At 39.6% G+C, this 18,209-nt stretch overlaps 2 protein-coding genes across 2 annotated transcripts in view; one reads left to right on the forward strand and one right to left on the reverse strand.

The window, feature by feature from the left end:
* LOC122981168 (hemicentin-1-like) overlaps positions 1-18,209 on the reverse strand; it is a 738,767-nt gene that overhangs the window by 134,788 nt on the left and 585,770 nt on the right. The gene's annotated exons all lie outside the window — the stretch shown is intronic.
* si:dkey-49n23.1 (semaphorin-3D) overlaps positions 646-18,209 on the forward strand; it is a 109,705-nt gene continuing 92,141 nt past the window's right edge. The window contains exon 1 of the mRNA XM_044349776.1: positions 646-797. The gene's annotated coding sequence lies outside the window, so the exon portion shown is untranslated. The remainder of the gene's footprint in view (positions 798-18,209) is intronic.

Here is an 18,209-nt window from a genome sequence, read left to right on the forward strand (position 1 = left end):
TCTTTTTTTTAGCATCAAATTCCCTCTTTGTGTTTCCTCGGACAGTGTTTCCCTGTTGAGCTGCAGGTGGAAGTATAGTAACAAAAAGAGGAACTTTGGCACTAAAAAGACTGTAATGTTGAAAGATATCTACTTGATTTGACTCATTTGGACGCTGAAGCTTCATATTAGCTTCAGATAAACTTTTAAATACATTTTTGTCCTCCATCACTTACATTGTAAGGTCATTATGAAGGGATCTTCTAATGGTCAGCATGAACAGGAGGAATGATTACAGCAAGAAAAACAGGTTTCACTGTTCATTTGGGCTCCTGACTGTTGGTTTAAGACAAACTTGGAAAACTGTGAACCTGTCCTTTGAAGGAGGGATCCACCCTTCACCCATTGAACCTCACATTCCCTGAAATTACCACTGAAGTTTAAGTAATGTAGTCGTTTTGGGGGGTTTGGTGACTTTTTTCCCCCTAGATTTGTATCTATGTTATCAATCATATAGGTGAAATACATCATATATGTGTGTAATTAAGCTAAAACCATCAAACTTGCACTTGATGTGGAGAGTCCGAGTGTCCGAGCAGCCCCTGAAGGCAGCATCAGACAGCGCAGATGAAGGAGTGGCTCCGCCGCTGCCCACATGTGTTCAGTTTGTTTATAACGTGTGGAGCCTACAGGTGACCCGACACTGAACCGTCCGGTAGCCGCCGCATCACCACCGGGATCCTTTCGCTGCTTTTTTCAGCTGAAGTGGAATAAATCAGAGACTCAGAGATCCACATCCAGACACAAACTCCTGCTGGGTGAGTTTTTTTTTTGTTTTTTTAAAGTTTTAATCTAAAATGTGTGTCTGGATGCTCTCCCAGGAGGAAATAACGAGTCAGTGATGGAAAAGACAGCTCACCGAGGGAGAAGGAATATCTGAGACGCGTTTATTAGTTCTGTTATAATAAGTTTTATTCAGCCTGGTGAGCTCAGAGCTGCTTTGATGTTCATTTAGGAGGGAAGACAGTTGTAAAGTTTCTTACACCTGCTGATAATTCATCACAGGACTAAATGAGAAGTATCACATGTGTCATGATTACCTTGATTAAAGCAGCATCACTTTTAATGTCTGTATCATGTTTCCTATAATTTAACTTGTTCCAGACAGAACACACACACACACACACACACTCACACACACATATGTTTTAAAAAGTTCACTGTTCTCACTGAAGAGTCTGGGTGGTCATTGAGAAGTTTTCAGGGTCATTATTGGATGTTTTTTTGGATATTAATGGAGTTTTTATGGTTATTTTCATTGAGGATGTTTGAAAGGTTCCTGTAGAGGTTCTGGTGGTCATTGAGATGTTTCTAGAAGTTCCTGCAGGAGTTTTGGTGCTTACTGAGAATCATTATAGGATCTTTGTAGTTGTTCCAGGAGTTTTTGTAGTTTTCATGGTCATTTAGGATGTTTCAAGGTTTTTTTTCTAGTTGTTTTGGGAGGTTCCAGGATCATTACAAGATATATGGTGGTTATTAATGTTTAATGAGTTTTGATGGTCACTGAGGAGGTTTTAAGGGTTATTGAGGACATTTCAGTAGTTCTTGCATGATTTTTGGAGGTCTTTTAGGGGGTTTAAGGGGTTCCTGTAGGGTTTTTGGTGGTTATTAATGGGTTTCCAAGGTTGTTGTAGGAGCTTTGGAGGTCATTGAGTAGGTTTCCAGGGTTCTTGCAGAGGTTTTGATAGTCTCTGAGGTGTTTTCAGGGTCATTACAGGATATTTGGTGGTTATTAATTGGAGTTTTTGTAGGACCTTTTGTTTATAGGAGTTTTTGTGGTCATTGAGGAGGTTTCAGGGTCTTTGTAGAAGGTTTGGTGGTTACTGAGGATATTTTGGGAGTTCTTGCTAGAGTTTTGGTTCTTGTTAAGGTGGTTTTAGGGTAATTGTAGGATAGTTGGTGGTTATTAATGGAGTTCCAGGAATGTTTTAGGTGTTTTAGTGGCCATTGAGGAGGTTTCAAGGGTTCTTGTAAAGGTTTTGATTGTCTCGGAGGCGTTTTCCAGGAATTTTGGTTTTTATTGGGAAGCTTTGTAGGATTTTTTGTAGTCATTAAGGTCCCAGCGGTCTTTCAAGAAGATAAAAAATGAATGACTTTTGTGTTTTTACTACTAATTGGAGAATGTTCCTTGCATATGGGGCTGTTATGTCATCAGAAGTGTTATCAAAAAGGGTCAAAAAGCTTAAATTCCTTCATGTGTTTCTGTTTTTGAGAGCCGTTGAAATGAAAATATGAAGCTTCTCGTAACTGAAGACTGTTAAACATCACTGAGAGGTTTGTTGTAACCTGCTGCTCTCTGGACTGAATCCAGGTCAGTAAAAGGAGGTCCGAGCCGTCGTCTCACATCCGAATATGTTTCAAATTGTTTCTTCTGAGTTTATTAAAGACAAAAAAAAAACCCAGAACGATAAGACAGTACAGTCTGTCTGTGTCAGTGCTGTGAGTAAACCTCCCCCAATTGTCCCTGCCTTTCCTGTTTTGGAGTTCAACACCCCCTCTGCTGTACAATCTGTGTGTGGGACTGCTGTTTCCTGCCGTGTGTGTGTGTGTGTGTGTGTGTGTGTGTGTGTGTGTGTGTGTGTGTGTGTGTGTGTGTGTGTGATTGTTGTTTTCCTGGCTGTATTGTGTCATTGTGTCTCCTCTCTGACGGTAGCGCTGCTGTAGTGATAACGGAGTGACGCTGCTACACAGCCACCTGTGGGATGGATGTGTGTGTGCGTGTGTGTGTGTGTGTGTGTGTGTATGTAGGTCATTAAAATAAATAGACTGCAGTGTATAATCAAAATTAACCAGAAGACACATGATGAACATATTTTACTTGTCAATCAACCCAAAAAATGACCAGCAGCTGTTTTGATAATTGATTAATTAAGATTATTAGTCATTAGTGCACAACATCAGCTTCTCAGACGTGAACATTTTCAGCTTGTTCTGCTGACGTCATCATGAATTTAAAATCTTTGGTGTTTGGACAGTTGCTGCTAATCTGTTGATTACTTTCTTGACTAATTGATTTGCTGTTTGGTCTATAAAATGTTAGAAAATGGTGAAAAATGAAAAAAAAAAATTAGTTTAATTTAGTGAAAAACGCCTTTTACAGTTTCCTGAAGCTCTAAAACAGTCTGCTCAACAGTCAAAAACATTTCAATTCACTAATCACACAAGACAAAGAACAGCAAGAGAACATCACACCTGAGTCGATCAACTAATCAACTGACGGTTTCAGCTCATAATTGTTTGCTGCAGACTACATTAATATTTCTCAACAAAAGGTAAACAAAGAGATGAATCCATTAATCCTGCTGTTCCTCCTGAGAGCTGAGTGGAGCCCATTTAAGCTACTTGACTCCCTCTCAGTCAGGTCCTCCAGTGGAGAGGTGCGTCACCGCCGCTGCTGAGTGAAGTGAGGAAGAACTGAGCGTCCTGCAGGACGTGAGGAGTCGGGTGGATGACTGATGAACATGAGTTTGCATCGTCTAAAGTAAAACTGTCAGACAGACACAGATAGCGATCGCTGGGCACACGGCTGACTTTTGGCTCATGTTTTTTAAGCGTCGTATCGGGTCGAGCGGCACATCACTCCGGGACTAGAATCAACAAAGACTCCAGATAAAAGTCTTATCTGATGGCTGCCGGCCAAAGAGAAGTGAGTTTCAAAGCCGCAGCACTTATTGCATCACTCTGACTTCTGATTGGGTTTTTGTTTTGGTGACTTGTCAGGAACGTTTTTATCCAGAGTGAACCGAGCGGCTGCGAAACCTAATTGTAAGTTTGGAGACAAAGCTGAACGACGGCGTCGACCTCAACATGTCTGGGAGTCAGAAAAAAAGGATTGTTTACGTTATAACAGACCATAAAAAAACAACAGTTAGATGTCTCTGCACCCAAAGAGACAGTCACAAAAAAGAAACTGCAGCTGAAAGACTTCTGATCGCAGCTCCTTTCATTATCAATTAATCTGCAGACTATTTTCTTGATTCATTGATTAATTGTTTAGTCTATAAAATGGTGAAAAATGTTTCTTAAAGCCCAAGATGACGTCCTCAAATGTCTTGTTTTGCCCACAAGGCAAAGATATTCAGTTTACTGTCATAGAGAACTAAAGAAACCAGAAACCTGTCGATCAACTAACTGATTAACTGATTGATTGTTGCAGCTTTGAATTTAAGCCACGAAAGCAAATCTTCATCTGTTTGTATCTACATGTACCTGCTTGTTATTGTTTATTACCATCACGCCGCCTCATCATCACCTCCAGAATTAATTTAATCAATCAAAACACACCTCGACTCCGTTAATCAGAGCTACGTCCTCCTGAAACACTCTGACAGGACGCGTAGTCGTCGACCGTTCTGGCATCGAAACAGGTAACCTGTCAGTCACAGGACGGTTTCTCTGAACTCCTTCTCTCTGTTTGTTTGATCGTGCTGAACAACTTTCCTTAAATGCTTTTTTTTTTCTTCCTGAAATGTGCTTCTCATTCTCCATGCATGAGAGAACGCCCTGATTTCATACCGGTTGTTCATCGTCTGTTTTCCATTCTGTTCATTCTGGGTTTGACGCCAGTTCTGCCTTCATCTGCCCTCGCGATCTGTGTGACTCTCGCTGGCAGCAGGACAGTCAGAGGCTGCTGCTTCAGGCTCCCCGAGGCTCAAACTGTCTGGATTAAGTTGTTTTTTCTACATTTTGTGTATCTACTGGTGCGTGTCACATTAACACGCAGGCACAGACGTACCGAAGGCCCGTTTATCAAAGCACTTCTGTTTTATTTCTGTTTCTCTTCAGTTTGTGTAGTTTAACTCTGCCAAAGGACATCTTACCTGTACCAGAGTGTGTTTGTGTTTGCTTGTAGAAAAGAATGTGTTCGGTTTGCAATGAACAGTTACTTTCATTGTCAATTCATCTGTTCATTTTCACAATCAATAATTTAGTCAGTAAAATGTAGGTACATGGATTATAAATGATTGATAAAAAGGAAAAAGTTCCTCTTTTTTCCCAGAATCCAACATGACATCCATCTTTTAATCGCTCTTTTTGTCTGATGAACAATCCAAAATCCAAAATGTTCGATTCACAATCATATAAAGGAAAGAAAATCAGTGAACAACATCTGAGAAGCTGGAAACAGATTGTTTCTGGGTGTGGAGGGACAGACGACAGACGAGAGACGAGAGACGACAGCTGTGATTTGTGTCAAAACTTGTTGTCAAATCTGAACACAGACATGATTCAGTGTGACTTACACTACCATTATCTCTGACATGCATCATAAATAAACATAAATACATAAACAACAGTGGAAAGAGCTCACCTACTCTTACTTACTCATGCAAATAGACAACATTTCAATCTAAATCAGATCTTTGTCATAAAACATTTTGACTTGATGAAGATCTGATTTCAATCAAAACGTCTATTTGGATAAAATGAATTATGTCTTTGGAGGACGTGTGCAGCCGTTTCTCTCTCCATCGTAAATAAACATCCATAAATCTGCACAGAAATCATTAAATACGACGAAAGAAGAAAGAACTTTTTAAAGTTTTCTCAGTAATCCAGCGATGGTCGTCTGTACATTAACGGCTACATTACAAACAGGAAGTGATAATCAGTAAATCATCGTGTCTCAAGATGTAGCACACAGCGAACTCACTGAATCCATGGCAACGCTGTACTTCCTGCTTATGTCCCCTGAAGCATTGTGGGAACTGTAGTTCTGAAACTGAGATCACGATTATCCCTCAAAGCAAAGTAAGACAAAGAGCAAAGAATAACTCTAATCACTAACGCTCAGTATCTTATATTCCTGGAGCACTGATATGAATCTATTCATTCATACACACACATATACGATTAATGATCGATCGGTGATCAACAGTTTTCAAGCATACTAACTTTTACATTTTATGTAAACAGTGTCACGGCTCTTGTCAATCAGATGTAATTGTCTTTTGACTAACTGATTCATTGATTTATTGTTTCAGCGCTGAGGTGTTTCTGTCCGCGTACGTGTGTGTGTTTAAGCTAATTATTAAGTAAACAGTCAGACCGAGGTGTGAACTGTACTTGTGAACTGCTGTCCTGTGATAACAGAACACAAATCTCTGTGAAGCTTTTATTTGACCTTTAACCCTCAGCATGCATAAACATCTCATCACGTCCCATGTGTCCCCTCTGCAATGATGAAGACTCATGTGTGCTGCTGTTAGAGTGAGTTAAGACTTGTGGGCCGGTGACCGCGGGGGAGTCTGGCTCTTTGTGGGCAGAGAGGGACGGAGACAGACAGAGACTTTACATCACTTTTAATGGAGGAGCTGACAGCGTGCGGCGAGTCAGCATCGGGGACGAGGCCCATTTCACAACGTCACTTGTAAACTTTTTATATCCTCAGCGGGCGAGTTTCCACTGGCACAGGGAAGCTGGATGAAGACTCAAAGGTTTTCAACTAAAAGATGCAATAAATGAGGTTTTTATTACCTCGTAGGGTAAAATCACTGTAATATACCACATGCACAGGGTGATACTGATCAATACTGATGATTTATTGACTATTGGAAGCAAACATCTCCTGGATCAGTTTAAAATTAAAGGACAACTACACACCAAATCGTTTTTTACACTGTAAACATAATCATATAGAGGTCTATGTCAGCATATGATGGTAATACAGCAGATTTTTCACACATATTGTGTATAAAAATACTTTTTCTGCTTTAATTAGCTTATTTCTGTCTGCTTGGATTTGAAAATTCAGTTCAGCTGAATTCTCTGCCTCTCTAATCGTGGCGTAATAGACAAATCTTTGAGTCATATTTCATATATCAACTGCCGTGCCAATCATAAATATCAGAGCATCGGCTAACTGTTGCCTCTCACACATGTAGCTAAAGCTGCTGGTAGCGTTAGCATGTTGAAATGAATCGACTGATTGTTGCAGCTCTATAATTATTACAGTAATTAGTCAGTTCATGTTTATGTGTAAAACACTGGATCATTATGGTTGTTACGTGCACGACTGGCTCAAATAGTTTAGTGTTTAGACAACAACGTCTATTGTAACGTATATGTGTCATTTGTGAACATGATTAATGATAAAGCAACATGAAGCTGCGTGTGTTACACCCTGATACAGCTGCACACACACACACCAGTGTAATGTCACCCTGTCACTGCTAATGAATGAAAGCATCTTTTTAAAAAGAAACTCAAATTTCCCATCAGGTTTAATAAATCATCTATGACATCATGTCTTCTTCTGTCGGGACAGTTTGATCTGTTTCTGATACTGAAACTCTTTCAGTTATGATTATTCCCAAAGTGATTATTCCTGAAGGAGCCTTGATTGGGTTACAACTGCAAGTGATTGCCATTAGAAATCTAGATGTACAGAAATCCCTGCAGCTTTTAAGGTGTTGTCCTTCTTATGTTACAGAGTTTTAAAAATTTAATATCATATCTCATATTTCGACTTGGATCGTGGTTGATTCTGTTTAGATGTGTGTGTGTGTGACTTCCTCCTGTGGTTTGATGCAGTTTATTTTTCTAAAGTAGTCACGCAGAATATGTTCAATCTTTTCTCATCTCCATCTTCTCACCCGTCGTTGTCCAAACACAAAACTATTTGAGCTCAAGGTCCTAATGAAGATCAGATCTCTTTTCACCCCGACAGCCTGGTACGGTGGTTGCGTCAGCGCTGATACTTCACTCGTCCACCTGTCGATGTCTCTCCTTCACCTGCTGAAATCCAACATTTACCTGCAGAGCACCATGGACCTCTTCACATTAGGCTGCAAACCACATTCTCCGTCTCTTGGCGCACTCAAACTGTTTATGTCAATAAAAAACAGAAATTGATGATGAGGAACAGACTTAGCAGAGCCCAACGCCCGCTGAGAACACACTTGACTCATAGCCAAGAGTGAAGCTTATAGCAAAGACCCTCGCAGTACTTCCATCTCTAATTCCTCAAACCCCCACGAAACCTCTGGTATCTTTGCAAGAGTAAAAAGTTGGTTTACTGTTACACAACCAGGACAGAAGCTGCATGTGTTCCTCTGAAATGTGAAGATACAAACAATCAGCTTCTCTTCCAGCACTCTGGCAGTCACGTATTTTAAAGATAGGAAGCACCAACCCCCTCCGCCAGCCCACGGGCACTGCCTGACATGACAGACCAAAAATATCCAGTGTGATCAGTCAGGATGAATTTCATCCATCATGGTGACTTACCACAGCAAATCTTGATGACTGCCTCAGCTAGATCTGCCTGACAGAAGAGAGAGAACAATGACGATGTTGTTGCACCATTAAATGTCACAGCAGCATTAAATGGGCCTGTTGATCTGTTTTATAAAAAGCTAGGGTTGAGGTTTTGGCCACAATATAGCAAATAAACTGTCTCAAAACTTTATTTACATCACAAAAACATGTAACACGAGTTTGAGATTGAACCTAATTGTCATATATTAGTTGAAAATAAAACCTTTCTTCATTAAAGAGACGTACAGTCACACTGTCATCACTAATTAACTTCATTAGAGCCTTGCAGACACACTGAAGGACAAATTAACACAGAGGTTTTAACCAAACATTTGTTTCTCAAGTACATCTTTTTAAAACTTGATCTACAGCATATTTATTCAGTGGAAATTGATGTGGACAGATGCTCTTTGTCACTATCCTTCTGCTTAACATCACTCACCTCCCAGTGGATATTTCGGGGAGCTGCTCTGCATCAATCCACTATTTTGTAGCTCCGCAGGGGGAAATTTTAGGTTAAACACTTAACGCTGATGAGGGAGGGGGGAGCTCGTCAGTCCCCTGATGTGGGAATCAAACTATGCATCAGCGGTCCTGTGAATCAGCGGAGACGTCCCCACCCGCTACCTCTCGTAGCTGCTGAATGAATAACAGCAGGTGGGGTTTTTTTTTTTCAGCGTTTCTTAGAGTTTCATCATCTGCCTGTTGAGGCTGATCCCTGGGTTAACATCATAAAATATAACACTAAAAGCCATGATTAAAATGTCATATACCCTGAAACCGCAGCTAAACACACACACACACAAAAAATATGTACATACGCCACAGTGATGAAGAGCCCAGAATAACATCCTCTTCATCCTCCATGACGGGTCTTGTATGATTACATAAATCCTCCTCCAGCCCACAGTCATCCAGCTTTGGGACTTGAGGTTACACACACACACACATTCACACACACACACACCTTTGTGAAGCTGAGAAATTCCCCACCTTTCAATGCTTTAGAGCCTTCACCACAATGAACACAAAACACACACACACACCCCCCCGAAGAAGCAGACACAAGGAAAGACAAAGTGTGAGAACAAGGAGGTGCATTCATTAGTTCATGTACAAACTTCCAGAGGACGGAGCTGGTGGGCGTGTGCTGCGGTTATACAGTCAATGTTTGCAAAAATGTGCGTTTCTCTTGAGGTTTTGGGAAAGTTCTCAACCTCCATAATGTATCAGAGTGTGTGTTCTGGACCATTTCTGAGTGCAAAAAGGGTCTATTAAGGTTGAATTAACTCCCAGCTCGGGACAATCGCTGCCCCTGGAAGTGTTTAAGAGTGTGTGTCCGTCCTCTCGGCGGTTCGCGGCTGCAGAATGGTCCTATTGTGGCTGACGGTCATTAGGATGCTCTGTGTTGTTTTGTTGTTTTTCCTTCCTCCTTCGCTGTTTCCTGAGTGTGTGTTTGCATGTGTGTGGAAGAGATAGAGACGGAGAGGGAAACGTGAGAAAAGAAAAGACAGATTTCTACCTGATGTGTAAAATGTTTCAGTCGTCACTTCCGCTCACTCGCTTCTTCTTTACGGTCTCTTTTTTTTGTGACATCTCGAGTTGTGACACAGAGGAAACTAGAACAACAGACATGTTGACAGAGAGAGAAACTGAAACAAGGCTACAGTATGTCAGCTATGTACAGTTTAGGGGTGTGCCCGAATACAAATACATTATTTGGCAAAGCACAAATAGTGGGTTTTATACGAATATATGTTTTATATAAATATTTTAAAAACTATTTGTTTTTGGGAAGAAAAAAAAAAGTATGTCAAATACCAGTTTGGAGGTCGATGACGTCGTTGTCTGAGTCTCTCTCCTCTGCTCCACTGTGACGTCTATCAGGGGTAAGATAGTCCCAAGAGACTCTCCATCACCTGTTGTTCCTCTTCTCCTTTCTACAAAGTTAGGTTGTAAAAAAGAGGCGATAAATGAAAAGTGCAAAGCAAGAATGGCTTTTGAAGTTCTTCTACATGTTACACACTGTACTGTCTCTGTGTTATGGGTGTATAAATAGGTAGAGGTCTGTCTGTAATGAGTTGATGAATAAAGTTTTAGCTCAGTAGTCAGCGCAGTCGTCTATGATCTGAAAGACTCCAGTTTGAGATCCGGTGTGGGGACCTCCTTCGTAAGGTAGTTTATTCATGAAGACTTAGTGTAATTTTCTAAAATTAAAAGCATAAAAAACAAAAACAGGATTTTTAAGCCTCTTTCCACTTTTATTCGAATACAAATACAAATAATTTTGCTGCCTCAACAAATACAAATACTGCACATCCCTAGAGACGGAGCGGGGAAACATGACAAAAAAAACCAACAGATTTCTACTTGATGTGTAAAATGTTTCAGTTGTCACTTCCTGCTCACTCACTTCTTCTTTACAGTCTCTTTTTTTGTGATATCTCGAGTCGTTTTTAAACTAAAGTGATACAGAGGAAACTAGAACAACGGACGTGTTGACAGAGAGAAACTGAAACAAAGCTACAGAGTGTCAGGTATGTACAGTTGACCTTGACTGATTGTAAGTACACTGGGAGGAAGGGAATAATCATTGTTTCCATTTATAGGATAAAGCTGGCGATTGTCAACAAATCACATGTTTGGATCCAAACCAACAATGAACTGATCTACTAACAAGTATTGTGTGTGTAGCCAAAGCTTCTGTGCTGTAGACCTCCATTGTTGTCCAAAAACTATTAAAAACACATCATTGAGCCACACCGCTGCACTGAGTGACACTGATGTTGCTTCATCACCATGAACTGTAGTTTATTTTGACTCAATCCCACACACACTGTCCTGCTGCCAGAGATACACACCAGGGCACCAAATGTGGCTTCAACCGTGTTTTTTAAACCAGTATATGAGTCAACAGTCAAGCTAGCAGCTGTACTTCAGTGCTTTGAGTTAAAAGCTACGTCTTAACTTTCAAAAGACTTGAATGTGAGCGTTCATTCTCGAGACATAAAGAGAGGTGTGGAGGGAGAGAAAATGATGAATTTAGTAGAAGTAAAACAACAACATTAATCATCAATAGAGTGACTCAATTCTGGAGAAAAGCAGCAACAGATAATAAATAACTAGTGAATTAATATCCAAGTGGATGTTTAATAGCACCACCTGGTTATCAGTCTGTTTAATTTGGCAGCACCAAGCATCCTTTCTAAATATCATTCATGAGAGGTGAAGTGTATTAAAATCACGATAGTTTAACATACATTCATCCTAACCGCTATCACACTCATAACATAAACGCCTTATCTCGCTCATTCGCTAATATTTCTCAGCTAGATGAGTGTTTTGTTACCATAATAGCAGAAGTAATTTCACACAAGTGTCAAGGAAATCTAAATCAAATGGACGTTTACATCCTCCACCTGTGATCGTCTTCATTCGTTGGAACTTTTAAACAGTTTAGAATAAACATGTTGATTTATATTTGTGAGCTCTGGTTCCTTCAGGTCTGGCTTTAAAACAGTTCGACCGTCCAGTAAACTGTCAAAAGACTATTTACACAAATTAACTGTCTGGACTCGAACCTGCTGATATCAGTGAAATTCAGGTTTGATAAACTTTACAAGCTCCAGGTGCTTTTATGATATTTTGGCGAATTCAAGTACACAGATGAAGCTGCACAGATCAGCGTGATCAGCTGATTTTTGTGTCTTTTAGTTTTTGGAACAAACGGTACGAAATGTGTTTAAAAGAAAGTGAAATGAAAGCAGTTCAGACATTCATGTTCCCTCAAGTGCTTTACTTGAGTATTTCCATGTGATGCTACTTTCTACATTTCAGAGGGAAATATTGTACTTTCTACTCCACTACATTTATTTGACAGCTTTAGTTACTTTTCAGATGAAGATTTGACACAATGGATAATATAACAAGCTTTTAAAATACAACACATTGTTAAAGATGAAACCAGTGGTTTCCAACCTTTTTGGCTTTTGACGTCTTACAAAAAGCAGTGTGTAGTCGGGGTCACATTTCACATGTCTATGAGTTGTTAACAGCTCCACCAAATAGTGATTTTTCCCTCTAAACTTCTCACATGCTTTCATTTCAATAAATGTTCAAATGATCCAATATTTCAGCAAAAATCAAAGATTAGAGAAAAAGTCCAAAAACTGAAAACAGATTTGTGTATCAGAACTTTGTTTTTTCTTCTTTCCTCTCCCATTAATCATCTCACCACCCCTCAGATTTATCTGCTGACCCTTTGGAGGGACCCAACTCTTAGGTTGGGAACCACTGGACTAAACTAGCTAACTGTATATAAAATTATACAACAACCGAAGAGGTTGTAGCAAAGACCCTGGAACTCCATACTTTCACAGTACTTCCATCTCTAATTCCCCAAACTCCCATAAAACCTCCAGTATCTTTGCAAGAGTAAAAAGCTGGTTTACTGTTACACAACCAGGACAGAAGCTGCATGTGTTCCTCCGAAATGTGAAGATACAAACAATCAGCTTCTCTTCCAGCACTCTGGCAGTCATGTATTTTAAAGATAGGAACCACCAACCCCCTTTGCCAGCCCACAGGCACTGCCTGACCTCCACGCAACATTGGAAAGGCGTGTTGAACGTGACAGACCAAAAATATCCAGAGTGTTCAGTCAGGATGAATTTCATCCATCATGGTGACTCACCACAGCGAATCTTGATGACAGCCTCAGCTAACCCTGTTTGACAGAAGAGAGAGAACAATGAGTGTGTAATGTATATAAAGTAGTTGAAACAGTAACATGCTGCTCTAACACTGATGCTTCACTATTAATAATCTAATGATGTCATATATAATAATATATCAGTCAGAGGGACCAAACCACTACTTTTACTGCAATACTTTAACTACATCAAGCTCATAATACTTATGTACTTTTACTGTAGTAGGATTTTTCATGCAGGACTTTTACTTGTAATACAGTATTTTTACATTGCTGTATTGGTACTTAAATATAGGATCTGAGTACTTCTAACACCTCTGGGTTTATGACTGAAATACTAAAAACTGATGACATTGCAGTCATCATCATCCTCACTTTGTGTTTCATGCTATTCAGCAAATGTTAGCATGCTAACAGTCTAAACCATAAGACACTGAACATGGTAAACATTATAGCCTGTAGTCCAGTAAAAAAATGAAAAAGGCTTCCTAAACAAGTGAAAATAGTGAAAACACTCAGAAAAAAACAGAGAGAATTTAATATGTTCAATATGTACAGACAGTCTCAAGCTTTCAGCTCTTTCTTTGTTGTGGATATTTTGAGCGATGGTCAGCACTTCAGTGGAGAAAAGCCGACACAAGCTTTTGATGTCTTAAAGCTGAAAATATTTATTGAAGCACTTGATCAATGTAACCCAGTTTGTGACCCCTAAAGATGGAAAATTCCACAACATTCTCAGGCAGCTGAGCTGATTTCTGTGCTCTTCATGCCATTTAGCGCCTGTATTCGTTCACATACTGAGTATATTAAATTCTCACACTTTTGTGCATTTCACAGCTTCCTTCCTTTTTTTTCTGAGTAAACATTAAAGCCCACCAGCTAAAACATAAGCGTGTTAAATATGTCATTGTTTGTTCAGCTTTGTTTATTTAGGATATCTCACTGAGATCAAGATCTCATATTTAAGAGAGACCCAAGAATAAGTTACACACCATCAAAATAAGAACAAAACACTCATCACACACACTAAATAAAGCACAAACATCATAAATGTGTTTCAGTTCATCCCAGTAGTATGGTGCACATTACCAGAAACCAGTCTATTCCCAGTCACTGTGATGATATGATGATAGCATGCTAACGTTAGCATCGAGCTCAAAGCTCTCAGAGCCGTCAGCTCGGCCGTAGACTCTCAGTCTTGTTGAAAAGTTCATCACAGTTCCTTTGTTTTCTTTTCTCTCTGTCATTAATTATGTAGACACTTTTTCTCATGGTGATATTTTAGAGCTAACCTCTTCTGAGTGCTGTCATGCATGACCACCACCACTAACATTTGGCCTCTGACTCACAGCGGGTCCTGACCTTCAGTTGAAGGAGGGACATCCTCGCCAGTGACCCGACTGTTTGGCTCCATATGAGGCAGCTGATGTATAAACGCTGAGCTGCTCAGCTGTCACCAACATGTCCGCTGGGACAGAAACACTGATGTAAGGCGGTCTGGGTGGTCTGTTGTCTGTCTGTCGGTGACATACTGCTGATATTCTTTGCTCCTCTGTCAAGCAAACGGCATTTCCCTTGGAACTAAATTTGCTATAAAAATACAGTTTTTGCTTTTCTCTTTTACAGCATCCCAGCTCTGTTTTCTGCTGCCAGCAGCAACGTTTTGACATTTAATATATTATACTGTTGGCCTGGACCAGTGTTAAAAAGCCAAGTAAATATGATGCCAAAATGAGAACTCTGTCAGTGTTGGTAGGTGTCTGTAGCGGCTGCAGCACTTTCAAAAAAGGCCCAAAACGATTCATCAATATCAAAATATTTCTGTCAGTCGACTGAACTTTGCAACTCTACAGTTAAAGCCACTGCGCACTATGATACAAGCAGACACAGTTAGCGGCTAGCTGGTGAACATAGTGGAGCATTTAGCAGCTAAAGAGCCAGATATATGTCAGTTTGTTTCAGCTGCACTCAGATGGTCAAAACATCTGTTATCTGAATCTTTAGCTTAGCCCTGCTCATGCTAGGTTAGCTGGTAGCTAATGTTAGCTGCTACCTTATGTTCACAGATTAGACAGTTAAGCTCAATGCTTTCAGCTAGTATAACAACTACATGTCTAAAATATGCTATAGCCATAATGACTTCATATCAATATTGATAATGGAGTCATAATGTTGGTTTTCTGTCTTTTTTTGTGTCATCTTTTAAAAGATGCATCCTGAGCTTTAATATCATGAAGGTATCTGTCTGTAACTTCATGGCTTCCATCAGTGTCAGTTTTATTTTTATAATCACTCTCTCCTTCTGTCTTTATTTACTCTCATTGTGTAGTGAAAAGCCACACACACACACACACACACACACACACACACACACAAAACCACACCCGTCCACTGAACATCTGTTAGTGTGCCTGCTGTACATAAACTGGCACGCCAACAGCAGCAGCACTATCGGAGTCTATTGTATCATTGTGTTCGTCTCGCCTACTAATTAATAACTTCTTATCAGGACCGAAGCAACAATAAAGTATTTCTGCCAAGCCAAACGCTTCCTTCCTCTCCGTAACCATCTGAGTAAACCCGGGAGCTGGCGCCAAGTGACCCCGACACACAACGCAGAGCTCACACACACACACACACACACACACACACACACACACACACACACACACACAAAGGAACACACACGTTGGCTCTTAAAAATATTAACTGTAAAGTTTATCTAATCACTTGGTCACATGTATGTCTTAATGAGTTTCTTAAAGTTTTTATATGAATATAGCACAATGCACAATGCTAAACGGTTTTCTATCTGGTGTCGACGTGCTCACATGTTTGATTGGCTAGTTGTGTTTTCATGACTTTGAATCACCGCCATGTCTGATTCGTTCAGTAATTCACATGCTGTCGGTCTGATGTGCTCACTGATGGAGGTTTGGAGTTTTGGATTTTGGATTCAGAACATCAGCATCAATGGAAGAAATATTGAAGTCCACCTCTACTCAAATATATGTCTTGATTATTGTTACTTCTCTTGGATGTTTGAGCTTCTCTGAACTCACCTTAAATCTCAGTTTAACATGTGTTCCTATGAGACGTCACATCTGGTTTGGAGCCAATCACGATCCAGTAACTTGCAACTTAAACAAGTGTGATGTTTTTCAGTGAATTAGGAGACATCTTGAGTCCAGCAGTTCAACTTTAGAAACAAAAAAATATGCATATTAATAGATTCTGGGTTTTTCTATGAAGGAGAAGGAACAGATGTATTTTTAACAAGATGGAAAAACCGTATCAGACGCTAATTATTATTCAAGGTATAGTATTTTTAAAAGTCGTAAAACACGTCCGGAGGGACGTCCACTGGGACTCAGAACTGCGACCGCAGCTGCCATGCTGACTGAAAATGACATCAGCAGGGCGGATACGTCCCTCGTTACTGATTGGTCGGGACAAAACAAAACAAAACAGAAATCAGCTTAATGAATGACGTGAGATTTTATGGATATTCAGAATGATCATCAGGCAAATGTGAGCCAAGATGAACTGCTTTCATCACCAGCGTTCACCCACCAAGTGACTGAATGTAGGAATGTTTTTGTGTGCGACTGTAAACTGACTGCTGTGAGTCATCAGCTGTGGTACAGATTTGTTAAGTGTAATTAAAAAAATGTTGTAGTTAAGTTAAAAGTCAAAATGCTCCAAAATGTCAGATCAACAGGCCTATAAATACATCACTTAACTCTCTAAGTGTGTTTTCATTCCAACATCAGACACACACTCCAGAAAAGATGTAAGCTAGCTAACGCTGTAACACAACCATGTACAGCACACACAGATCCAAATCCATATTGTGACTCAGACATTCAACCGCACACGTTTTGTTTACTCTGCAGCTTCCAAACGCAGCTAAATATTGCTGTCGTGTCCTTGATTCCTCTGCACACGTTGTACATCACTGTCTGCTGCACGCTGGGCTGTTTTGTCTATTCAAGTATGAAAATAACAGGCTAGGATACACACACACACACACACACACACACACACACACAGAGTCACAGCATACACATAGAGCATAAACACACTGTACATCTTAACACACACACCCATGAAAATAGAAGGCTTTGTTATATTCGTGTCCTCGGGGTAAACGTTTATTTGACTTACTGCAGGACAATGTAGTTGACAAGAAGGATTTTATTTAAAGGACATTGTTTCTTCTGCAGGAGGCTGCAGGGTGTGTGTGAGTGTGTGTTTTTCTGCATGTGTGTCCACATCCAGGTGTTTGGATTAAAAGTTAAGGATTTCAATTTTCTTATATTTTTCTTATTGTCAACAAATCTCATGTTTGGATCCAGATTGATCTACTAACAAGTATTGTGTGTCTGATATATCTTATTCCTCTGTGCTATAGACCTCCATTGTTGTTTAAAAACTAAGTAAATGATCAACAATGCTGCACTAGGTGGCATATTCCTTCATTATGAAGACCAGATAGATAGATAGATAGATAGATAGATAGAGACAGTAGATTGATTGGTTAATTGATCGATTGATTATTAGCCACTCGACTAAGGCCGGTGGAGTTTGTTTTCGGTATGTTATACTCTGCAGCACAAATACATAAATAAACATCATATATCATATAAACACACATTAAATAACAAAAGAACAACTTCTTTTTCAAATTTTCACTTTAAATATAATACAAATACAACAAAACTTTGCTTTTATTAACTCATATATGTAATATTCAACTGTCCTCACTCACAACTTTGATTTTAAAAACAATAGTGTGTCAAGGACAAACATGTAAACATAAAAGCAAAAAACATGTTTTTATTCATTCGTTTTTGTATTTTAAAGTGAAAATCAGGTTGTTTCTCATTAGTCAGTTTATGATTTGAAAACAAATATTGACTGAATGAATAAATACACAAAACTTATAATACTTATTCATTGTAATGTAATACTCATGTCTGCAGTCACACAAACACACGTCATTTGTCTTAATCTTCACATCTGTGTCACCACAGATACAAATACAGACACTGTAATACTATTTAATTTATGGTAATCTCTGCATCATCCCCCCCACCCTCCCCACCCACACACACACACACACACACACACCTCAGGACGTAGTTACGGTTAAGCTGAGTTATCTGGAAATGCTTTGGTTAATGCCTTGTAATGACAG

The sequence above is a fragment of the Thunnus albacares genome, chromosome 4, assembly GCF_914725855.1.
Source record: "Thunnus albacares chromosome 4, fThuAlb1.1, whole genome shotgun sequence".
NCBI lineage: Eukaryota > Metazoa > Chordata > Actinopteri > Scombriformes > Scombridae > Thunnus > Thunnus albacares.